At 36.6% G+C, this 12,457-nt stretch overlaps 2 long non-coding RNA genes across 2 annotated transcripts; both read left to right on the top strand.

Annotated features, from left to right (window-relative positions):
- The first annotated feature begins 639 nt into the window (after positions 1-639).
- LOC122598891 lies at positions 640-2,178 on the top strand. The gene is made up of 3 exons (XR_006323770.1): positions 640-714; positions 1,381-1,444; positions 2,030-2,178. It is a non-coding gene; the product is annotated as an uncharacterized LOC122598891 (long non-coding RNA).
- An 8,591-nt stretch (positions 2,179-10,769) lies between these two features.
- LOC122599031 lies at positions 10,770-12,159 on the top strand. Its single transcript, XR_006323846.1, has 3 exons — positions 10,770-10,810; positions 11,476-11,539; positions 12,124-12,159. It is a non-coding gene; the product is annotated as an uncharacterized LOC122599031 (long non-coding RNA).
- The last annotated feature ends 298 nt before the right edge of the window (positions 12,160-12,457 follow it).

The following is a 12,457-nucleotide window of genomic DNA, read 5'->3' as shown; positions in this document are numbered from 1 at the left end:
GCAATAAATTTTTTATTCGTTTTTACATCAAGATCTATAACTTTTTCTTACTAATAGTTCAACAATATAACTTGAGGTTTTTTTTGTTTACTTGTTAAGGAATTAGGCCCAAAATTTTGATCTATTTCAAGATAACCAAAAACTTTGAGCCGACACGGATTATATCTTGTGTAACATTCGAGAAATTTACTCTATATATGATCGAGTTTGACTATGATTTAATTGTGTTTAAGGTGAATATGCATTTATATATATATATATATAATGATCGTTTTTAGTCAAGTTGTGTTTGCATGATATTCAAGGTGTTTTATGAAATCGAATGGTCGTTAATGTAATGGTCGATTGCTAACTTGTGGTGTAACTAGATTGAGTAGGTAAATGAACTATCCATGGGTCAACCCATGCCCAAACTCATACCCAAGACCCAACCTCATCCTCTTGCATTCAATCCCCTCCCACCCACCAAATTCCTTTCACTATCTCTTTTCTCTCTCTCACTTATTGCAAGAACTCTTGCACATAGCGCGCTCTCTCTCTCTCTCTCTCTAAATTTAATACACAAAATTAGTTGTTTCTAGCAAGAATTGGTTAGGGGTTTTCATCTTTGTCATCATAATAACAATATATCAAAATTTGGGGTTTCATAGTGCAAGGATTCATTTGAAAACGGGTCAAATCCGGAATTTAGCTTTTGTGGAAGATTTTTGTAAGGTATATCCATCTCAAATTCATCATTTAAGATTTATAAACTTGTTTCTAAGCTTAACCTCTCAAACTCTTGGTAAAAATCGGATTCAAAGTGTAATTAGGTCAACATTAGGGTTCTTGGATGTGTTAAATGGGTCATGAACGATTTTAGACAAGAAATAATGTTATGAATCGAATTTATATAGTGGGTTATGTTTGTTTATGTTCAATTTCGTCTATTCAAGCTTGAAAATGAGTTTTGGGTCAATTTTAGTGTCAAAACCCGTTTTGAGCAAGAACATGCCCAGGTGTGGCACATTGGGTATGCATGTGCCACAGTTTTTGTGTAAATTCCGAACAGGGTCAAATATGTGCCACATGCATGTGTGCATGTGCCACATAATTGACAAAAATCCGAAATAGCTAAATATGTGCCACATGAAGTAATGCATGTGCCACAGTTTTTGTGTAAAATCTCAACAGAGTCAAATATGCACCACATACATGTATGCATGTGGCTCATATTTGCCCAAAAATCTGAAAAAGCCAAATATGTGCCACATACATTTCCTGTGTGCCACATATTCGCTAATTATGTATATTTTGTGTTCTAAATCCATCTTATAAACCATTCTTGGGGTGGTGGCATAGTGTAGGATATAATGTGACGATAAGATGTTGATGTAATAGGTTTGTGATCGTTGTGCTCCCCGCTCACCCGCTTAAGCTCATTCTAACAACTTCTAAAGCTAAGGTGAGTTCGTAGCCCCTTTTCACTATATTATTTTAGGGTGGAAAGTGTACAACGTGTTTACTCGTTTTGTTGATCGTTATGTGTTCGTTTAATTGTGAATCAAGGTTGCATGAATGATTGGCTATTTTATCAAGGTTATGTGTTTGTTTGTTTTGTGAATCGAGGTTGTATGAATGTTTGGCTAGTTATCAAGGTTATGTGTTTGTTTGCTTTGTGAATCAAGGTCGTATGATTGTTTGGCTAGTTTATCAAGGTTATGTGCTCGTTTGGATTGTGAATCAAGGTTGTGTGATTGTATATGTTCGTATCAAGGTTATGAGGTTCATTAAATGATCCAATCAAGGTTTCAAGGCTTGGTGATCGTTTAACGATCCCAATTATGAGATCATTTAATGACCCAATCAAGGTTTCAAGGTGTGTGATTGTTTATCGATCCAAATCAAGGTTTCAAGGTTTTATGATCATTTAATGATCTAACTATGTTCATATCAAGGTTAAACGGTTGTTATCCCGACACTTGGTTCTTATAGTCAAAACCTACGAACTCACCAACTTTATGTTGACGCATTTTAGTACACTTTTCAGGTAATCAAGTGAATCAAAGACGTGATGGATGATTGCATTGCATGTGATAGGATTGAGCTTGGACTTCTATGGATCCGTGATTCATTGCACCCGTTCATGGGTTATGCCTAGGAACATTAGCCATCATTGAACTATCTTTTGTAAACTATTGATGGTGTTGTGCTCCTCGTGCATTATTTGATCCAAAACTTGTAATCGTATTTGAATTATGTATGGATTGCTCAAATCCTTGAATGCATTTAGTCGTCTCTACTTAATTTCCATGTCGTGCTGAGCTTTTCTATTAATGCCCCATGTTTCCGCCTAGTTGGGGTGTTACAGAATGGTATCAAAGCCGTGGTTGTAGAGAATTAGGTGGAATGACCTAAACTATGACCATTGCATAAACACATCATATTTAGCTTGCATTATAGGGGAATTTTGTGTGCAATGTGATTGGTTGGAATGTGAAATTTGTTTGATCGGAGTTCGTAGGGTTTTGATAAACTTATTAATTGATGATCGTAATAGTGTCGGGATACACCGTGAATTGTTGGATCGTTGTGATGAATGTTGATGTGTGGAATCTTGGAACCATTTGTCATTTGTCCCTTGCAACGTGAAACGATGGCATTGGCGGAAGTATGACATTCGGTAATCATAGAGGAGCCTGATCAACGAATCCATGATTACCCTAAGTCATATGGAAGTTAATGATCTCGTGGATTGCGCATTGCGGATGAGGCATAGTAGGTAACCCGGTGTGTCTAATGAGTGTTGGTTAGGTGGAGGGTTAGCCGCTGGTACACCCTGTATACATACCCGACCAATACTTAGAAGACATAAAGGAACCGAGTCCTGACCTCCATTCAATATATTAACGGTATGGAGGGTTAGCCGCTGGTACACCCTGTATACATACACCTTTAATGTAGCGAATGTTGAAGTTAGATTCGGACTATGCTTAACCCGCCTTGTTATGACTTGACCCCCTTGATATGATATTAATTGATTTGTGATTATATTGTTGATTGTGAACTGTGTGATCGTTGAAGCCTTAGATTATTGCCATGCTAATATCCCCGTAGAGGTAATTATATTCGTGCAATGATTTAAAAGGACTTGATGCAGAAATTGTGTGTTACTTGAAGGTCGATTTTGATATCAGTGTGTGAACTGTGGGACTTAACTTGTTAATCTAACACGTGTGTTCAGGAAAGATGGTTAGACCAAAGAGAGCTAACACTAACTATAGGCGTCAAAACGAGCAAGAAGAGCCAATTGTTCAAGAGAATGAAGGTGGAAATCGTGGCGGAAGAGGTGGTAGAGGCGATAGGGGTAATCGTGGAGGTCGTGGTGGCCGAGGTGGCCGGGGTGGTGCCAATCACCCGGTAAGAACCGAGGTTATCACTCAAGCTCTCAATGAGCTTATGCCAGAACTTGTGGCCCGAATCTCGACGGCCATGGATAGGAATGAACAAAAAGAACCGGAAGATGAAGCGATTCATGTTGCAAATGTGAAAGTGAATGGTGATGGGAATGGGGAAAATGTTTTTGTCCAACAAAGAAACAACAATGCTTATCGTCAAGGTTGCATTTTTAAAGACTTCAAGGCTTGTGGAGCTCCGGAGTGGAAGGGTGAAGGTGGAGCCACCGGTTGTTTAGAGTGGCTAGAGAAGATTGAATCCGTGATCCCTAGAAGTGGATGCACTCTTGATTAAAGAGTCTCACACGCCACAAACATGTTAAGTGGTGATCCACTTGAATGGTGGAACCTTGAAATAGACTCCTTGGGGATCGATCTTGCTAACTCTATTCCTTGGGAGAATTCAAACAAATGATCATTGCTAAGTATTGTCCACCCTATGAAATGAGGAATTTGGAGGAAAAATTTACTAAGCTCACTATGAAGGGAGCCGATCATGTGGGGTACACTCGCCGATTTGGCTAACTTTCTAGACTCATACCCCATCTAGTTAAACCCGAAGATCGAAAGGTGGAGAAGTATGTTGTCGGCTTGCCTCATAAGGTGAGGGTGCTTGTTACTCACCCTACCATGCCACTAACTATTAATGAAGCTATCACTTGAACCGCTAGTGTCACCATGGAGCTTGTAAAGGGTGGTGAGCTAGGAAAGAATGAAAACAAAAGGAAAGATGTGCCCGAGTCTAGTGGTACAAAGAAAGATGAAAGAAACCACCAAAAGAGGCCATCAAGAGGTGGAAAAGTGTTTGCGGCGGTCATGCCGGCAAGGGAGGCTAACACCGGGGCTATTCCTTTATGCCCTCGGTGTAATCGTCATCATAGGGCTCACACTCGGTGTGATGCTTGCTTTCATTGTAATCAAGTGGTTCATATTTCAAGGATATGTCCTACCAACCCTCGTGCCGCTCCTTTAAATCCTATGCCTCTCAATGTTCGATATCCTCCTATGGCCCGGGGTACTTGTTACGAGTGTGGTAGCCAAGACCACTACCGTAATAGGTGTCCCAACCCCATTGGCCAACAAGTTCAAGTGACCGTGCACCCGAATCAATTGCAAATTGCCGGTCCCAATCAAAATCGAGGACAACAAGGTCAACAACAACAACTAGCACCACGTGGAAGAGCTTTTGCCATGAATGCGGCCGAGGCTCGTGTCGATCCCAATGTTGTAGCAGGTACTTTTATTCTCAATCACTAATATGCTACCGTGTTATTTGATTCCGGGGCCGATTATAGCCTCATTTCTAATGATGTCCTCCCGTTGATCGATGCTAGTCTTAGCCCGTTGTCATATTATTTTGAACTCGAAATGGTAAATGGTGGATTGTCTAGAATTAGTCAAGTTGTTCGTGATTGTGTGCTAGAATTATGTGACCACTCATTTTACATAGATTTGATGCCTTTTGATATCGGTAGTTTTGATGTAATCGTGGGTATGGATTGGTTGTCGGCTATGAATGCGATAATCGATTGTGGTAGTAGGGTTGTGAGGATACTATTGGAAAGCGGGGAAGAATTGGTGGTCCAAGGTGAGACAACCGAGCCATGGGAAGGGAAAATCTATAATGTAAACGTCACCAAAGTTGAATTGAAAACCGTTCCCGTAGTTAAAGATTTTGCGGATGTTTTTCCGGATGACCTACCGGGTTTGCCTTCATCTCGTGAGCTTGATTTTCGTATTGACCTTCTTCCTAATGCTTCTCCCATAGCCAAAGCACCTTATCGCTTAGCCATGACCGAGATGCAAGAGTTGCCCACCCAACTCAAAGAGCTCCAAGACAAGGGTTTCATTCGCCCTAGTCAATCGCCATGGGGAGCACCGGTTTTGTTTGTCAAGAAGAAGGATGGATCTTTCCGCTTGTGTATTGATTATAGAGAATTAAATAAGTTAACGGTGAAGAATCATTATCCACTTCCTAGGATTGACGATTTATTTGATCGACTTCAAGGTGCTCAATATTTCTCCAAGATTGATTTGAGGTCGGGTTATCATCAATTGAGGGTCCATGAAGATGACATTCCTAAAACCGTGTGAGTCCCTCGATAGCTACAGATCGCTCTCGAGATCGTCTATTGTTATGTCGTGAGTGCGGAATCCTCATGAGATAACTAGTTTGATTAGTTATCGTGTATATCGCTAATTATCAAGTAAATAATCAGCCGTATGATGCTATATTCGTTTCTATAAGCTATAGAAAGAACTTAGTCGCCTGGTGTATGTGTATGTCGAATGTGATACCTCAATTTAGGGTATTCATTCGTATATATATGTTTCAGATTGAAACTGGGCTTGCTGGGCTTTGTTCTTACGAACTTAGCAGCCCTGCCCATGTAACGAAGTTAATCTTCGTTTGTACCAAACGAAGTTTATCTTCGTTTGCCTCTAACGAAGATATTCCTTATCTTCGTTAGATTAATATCTTCGTTAGAGGCAAGACTTGGTTATATTCCTAAATGTTTCATCAACAAGGAATCCTAACACATATTATGTTTGTACTTGTATAACACACAACAAACATCATACATAACATATATATAACACCAAACATGTAATCGATCATTACCAAAATATAAAGTCCATAATCTATCAATTACATATATATAGATACGACATAAAGTAACATAATGTCTTAATCTAAAAGACAGATCAAATCTAAGTTGCTGTTGTCACATCAACGTTATAAATAATGCCCTTAAATTAGTAATCTAAAGCTATTGATTAGTTTTAAATTCAATTTTAAAAAATACCATTGAACAAAAACTTTATTAATGTTCAATCAAGTTATAAATAATAAAGCGAGTCTCACAAGTTGAGCTAGCGATTTAAAAATACTTGTAAATGCCCAACAATCTAACCATCAAGCCAACTAACTAATATTTGGTCATGGAAATAGTATGAGGATCTTAAAATATTTATAAGTCCTTATGTACATAAAAAAAATGCTTGAATAATAATAAGTGTATATATATAAGCCTAATATAATTACAAGAATTGTAACCATTGAGCAACAAACTTAAAACACAAAAAACATATACATACACATATATACACATGAAATATATATATATATGCATATACTAGATTAAATAACCCACTAACATTACAAATAAACACAATATACTCTTACAAACTATATACTTACAACCTATACATATATACAAATATACCTACAACTTTTTTATAAAAAAAAAAAAAAAAAAACCCTCTAAATCCCCCTAAAGTGGTCGTTCCCCATACCCACACACACATACATCTCCTTTTCAAATTTTGCATGTCTTTTTAGTCTTGGAACTCACCACAAACACATACTAAACACCACTTTACACACACAAATCATTTACTCTCTCAAAAACAACTTTTTCTCTCTAATTTTGGCAGCAACAAAGCAACAAAAAAGAAGAAAAGTTCATATAAACACTTATTAATAATAAGGGTTATAGGCTAGATTAATAAAGGGTTGATTCAAGCATAGTTTAAGGGTTGTATTAAGGTATTGATTTAAGTGCATACATGTTAGATTTAAGAAGGTTGGATTGTTATTTGGATTATGAGATGGTTAGAGACTTTTATTAACTGAAAATATGTTAATCTTGAAGTTAATATTCTGGAAAAATTTATAAAATATCAAAAGTATAAAACTTGGATCAAAACAAGTTAAAATATGCTTGAAATCGTAAACCGAAAGCTTGTAAAAATGCATTTTGAGCACACACATGCACCATAATATATTGAGCATGAAATCATGACAAACCTACTGGAAATATGATATATCAAATGTATAAAATTCAAGCCACTTGATGCATGGCAAGAATTAGCTCAAAAATCACATTTTCGGGTCAAATAATCACTAACCGAAAGCACAAAATTACACATATCACACCACCACCACTATCACGACTTGAACCACCAAAATATGATGAAATTACTGTAATAATTGAATTAAGAATGAAAATTCATTTTGAAGTACCTTTATAGCTTAAAAATCACTATTTCGGTAAACGATTTTTAATTATAAAGTCCTCAATTTGAGCTATACACAAGAGAGGTTGAATTGATACAAATTTATATTGATAAAAGTTGCCTAAAAGGCCTGGGATTTTTGGACAAAAGCTTTTGTGGTGATTTGTAAGAATTTATATGATTTAATGAAATAAAATGATAATTAAAAGGTATATAAATTAATTAATAAATTATATAAACCATGAATCTGATCAAAGCTACTTAACCAACGATAAAAGTGACCAAAACCTACTGGGGAAAAATAATTATGAGTAAGGGAACAAGAGTAATGCAATTTAAAAGTAAATTATTAAGTAAAAGTCACTAATTAATCATTATTATCAAATAAATAGAAAAAATGCACAAATAAATATAAAAATCATAACATTACAAATAAAAAGTCTTAGAAATCAGTAGATAATCCATCTATAATTATATATGAATTTTAGAGATAATTAAAGGACTTAAAAATAATTATAAGGAATTATTTAATTAATAAATCAATAAAATAAATAAATAATATTAAATTAAATAAATAATTATAAATCAGTAAAATATATCAACATTAAAATTATAAGAACACAAATGTCAAATATGGTTATTAAACAAGGTATGCAATGGAAAATATATATAAAACAAAGTTAAACTACCGAAATTCCAATAACCGAACAAAATCGTATAAATGGCCTTCACTACCAAATGTCTTCAAACCAAATGAGGTGAACAACATAATGTACTTGAATTCCATAATTAAACAACAACCAAAGATGGGCAAGTCTTTTAGCATACATCTCATGATCTAGTTTACTAGTCATGCAACACACACTTACGTTGTGCATATTTCGAATACCATGGTTTAAGCTTGCTTGAGGAAAGACACCACTAGCCAAAGATCTCACTTTTGATCAGCTCTCTTTCACTCTCAAATCAAGTGAGTCATAGCCCCCTTTCAACTCTTTTATGTGTTTTACTTCGGGGTGAAAAGCATGATAATTAAAATTACTTTCTATATATGAAATGATTCTTGATAGTATGATTATGAAATGGAATTGTCTTGTATGTTCAATTTGATAAATGTTTTATGATGAGCTTGAGTTCTGTCAACCCGTTTTCTTTCGGTACACTACTATTTACTCCGAAAGTGGAGGCCTGTAGTTAGAGAGTTGCGCAACTAGGATTTGTCCACCCACCCAACGTGTAACGGTGGGATGTTTGGTTGCCTTTGTGACGGCCATCATTCCCAGTCCGACCACGCGGTGTTCTAGCTACCTTAAATTTGAATGGTCGTCTCCATGGCACGACCCTATTATTATTAATACTGCACTTGATTGACAGCTTGTGCTATGAAATGAATTATGTATATATTGTTGGACTTGACAAAATGGTAGTAGTAGTGGCTCAAGCATTTACTCATCAAAGTTTACTTGAAATATGCCCATGTGGCTAAATGATATTGATATTATTATGTTGGTTATTATAAGTTGAACATACGCTTTAGAAATGATTATTTGAAAGAATACTTGGAAATTTTAAGACTCGTTATCCTTGAATATGGTTGGTTTATATATATGTGTTGTTAGTTAAAACTTATGAACTCACTCAACTCTCGTAGTTGACACTTTTTCTTCCTGCTTTTCAGGTTTAGAGCAGTAAGTTAGCTTCATGGACCGCTTCTTGGATTCTATGTGTTTGTTGTATGGTTGGACAAGTATCACAAACATTTGATCTTTTGATTATGAATTTGGTTGTGTAATGGATTTAGACGTCATCTTGAACTTGTAATCTTTTGGATTTGAATGTCATTTGAAAACTTGTGTTGATGTTTTATATTTAAATCTTTTGTACCATGTCGTTCTGTGGCATCTCGTGTTTTCGCCTTAGTCGGGGTGTTACAGATATGAGTACGGCGTTCCATTCACAAACCGATGGTCAAAGCGAAAGGACGATTCAAACACTTGAAGATATGTTAAGGGCTTGTGCCATTAAATTTGGTGGCAATTGGGACACACATTTACCGTTGGTCGAATTCTCCTATAATAATAGTTACCATGCTTCTATTCGAATGGCTCCCTTTAGAGCCTTATATGGGAGAGATTGTAGGTCGCCATTAGCTTGGGCGGAAGTTGGTGAAAGCCAACTCATTGGGCCCGAGATTGTCGTTGAGACGACTAAAGTGATCTCACAAATCAAGGAGAAATTGAGGGTAGCCCGGGAACGACAATTGAAGTATGCTAATGTGAGGCGAAGGCCTCTTGAGTTCGAGGTAGGTGATTTTGTTTTGCTAAAGATGTCTCCTTGGAAGGGCGTGGTTCGTTTTGTTAAGCGTGGCAAGTTAAGGCCAAGGTATATAGGCCCATTTAAGATCTTAGAGTGTATCGGTCCGGTTGCTTATCGTTTGGAACTCCCTCAAGAATTGAGTGGGGTTCATAATGTCTTTCATGTGTGTAACCTTAGGAAGTGTTTGGCGAATCCGGCACTCCATGTACCTCTTGAAGAAATTCAAGTGGATAAAACGTTGAAGTTTGTAGAAGAACCGATAGAGATACTTGATCGTCAAACTAGGAAGTTGAAGAATACTCGGTACACGATCGTCAAGGTTAGATGGAGAGCTAGACGCAGACCCGAGTTCACTTGGGAACGTGAAGAGTCTATGAAGGCCAAGTATCCGCATTTGTTTAGTAACTAGGGTTTTGATCGAATTTCGGGACGAAATTCCTTTAACGGGGGAATAATGTAACATTCGAGAAATTTGACCCATTAGTTTTGTGTACATTTGATTAATGATGATCGTTTACTCTATATATGATCGAGTTTGACTATGATTTAATTGTGTTTAAGGTGAATATGCATTTATATATATATATATATATATATAATGATCGTTTTTAGTCAAGTTGTGTTTGCATGATATTCAAGGTGTTTTATGAGATCGAATGGTCGTTAATGTAATAGTCGATTGCTAACTTGTGGTGTAACTAGATTGAGTAGGTAAATGAACTATCCATGGGTCAACCCATGCCCAAACCCATACCCAAGACCCAACCTCATCCTCTTGCATTCAATCCCCTCCCACCCACCAAATTTCTTTCACTATCTCTTTTCTCTCTCACACTTATTGCAAGAGCTCTTGCACATAGCTCTCTCTCTCTCTTTAAATTTAATACACAAAATTAGTTGTTTCTAGCAAGAATTGGTTAGGGGTTTTCATCTTTGTCATCATAATAACAATATATCAATATTTGGGGTTTCATAGTGCAAGGATTCATTCAAAAACAGGTCAAATCCGGAATTTAGCTTTTGTGGAAGATTTTTGTAAGGTATATCCATCTCAAATTCATCATTTAAGAATTATAAACTTGTTTCTAAGCTTAACCTCTCAAACTCTTGGTAAAAATCGGATTCAAAGTGTAATTAGGTCAAGATTAGGGTTCGTGGATGTGTGAAATGGGTCATGAACGATTTTAGACAAGAAATAATGTTATGAATCGAATTTATATAGTGGGTTATGTTTGTTTATGTTCAATTTCGTCTATTCAAGCTTGAAAATGAGTTTTGGGTCAATTTTAGTGTCAAAACCCGTTTTGAGCAAGAACATGCCCAGGTGTGGCACATTGGGTATGCATGTGCCACAGTTTTTGTGTAAATTCCGAACATGGTCAAATATGTGCCACATGCATGTGTGCATGTGCCACATAATTGACAAAAATCCGAAATAGCTAAATATGTGCCACATGAGTAATGCATGTGCCACAGTTTTTGTGTAAAATCTCAACAGAGTCAAATATGCGCCACATACATGTATGCATGTGGCTCATATTTTCCCAAAAATCTGAAAAAGCCAAATATGTGCCACATACATTTCCTGTGTGCCACATATTCGCTAATTATGTATATTTTGTGTTCTAAATCCATCTTATAAACCATTCTTTGGGTGGTGGCATAGTGTAGGATATAATGTGACGATAAGATGTTGATGTAATAGGTTTGTGATCGTTGTGCTCCCCGCTCACCCGCTTAAGCTCATTCTAACAACTTCTAAAGCTAAGGTGAGTTCGTAGCCCCTTTTCACTATATTATTTTAGGGTGGAAAGTGTACAACGTGTTTACTCGTTTTGTTGATCGTTATGTGTTCGTTTAATTGTGAATCAAGGTTGCATGAATGATTGGCTATTTTATCAAGGTTATGTGTTTGTTTGTTTGTGAATCGAGGTTGTATGAATGTTTGGCTAGTTATCAAGGTTATGTGTTTGTTTGCTTTGTGAATCAAGGTCGTATGATTGTTTGGCTAGTTTATCAAGGTTATGTGCTCGTTTGGATTGTGAATCAAGGTTGTGTGATTGTATATGTTCGTATCAAGGTTATGTGGTTCATTAAATGATCCAATCAAGGTTTCAAGGCTTGGTGATCGTTTAACGATCCCAATTATGAGATCATTTAATGACCCAATCAAGGTTTCAAGGTGTGTGATCGTTTATCCATCCAAATCAAGGTTCCAAGGTTTTATGGTCGTTTAATGATCTAACTATGTTCGTATCAAGGTTAAACGGTTGTTATCCCGGCACTTGGTTCTTATAGTCAAAACCTACGAACTCACCAACTTTATGTTGACGCATTTTAGTACACTTTTCAGGTAATCAAGTGAATCAAAGACGTGATGGATGATTGCATTGCATGTGATATGATTGAGCTTGGACTTCTATGGATCCGTGATTCATTGCACCCGTTCATGGGTTATGCCTAGGATCATTAGCCATCATTAAACTATCTTTTGTAAACTATTGATGGTGTTGTGCTCCTCGTGCATTATTTGATCCAAAACTTGTAATCGTATTTGAATTATGTATGGATTGCTCAAATCCTTGAATGCATTTAGTCATCTCTACTTAATTCCCATGTTGTGCTGAGTTTTTCTATTAATGCCCCATGTTTCCGCCTAGTTGGGGTGTTACATCTTGACCATTACA

Source organism: Erigeron canadensis, chromosome 5 (assembly GCF_010389155.1).
Source record: "Erigeron canadensis isolate Cc75 chromosome 5, C_canadensis_v1, whole genome shotgun sequence".
Lineage (NCBI taxonomy): Eukaryota > Viridiplantae > Streptophyta > Magnoliopsida > Asterales > Asteraceae > Erigeron > Erigeron canadensis.
This window is presented reverse-complemented; position numbering and strand designations above follow the sequence as displayed.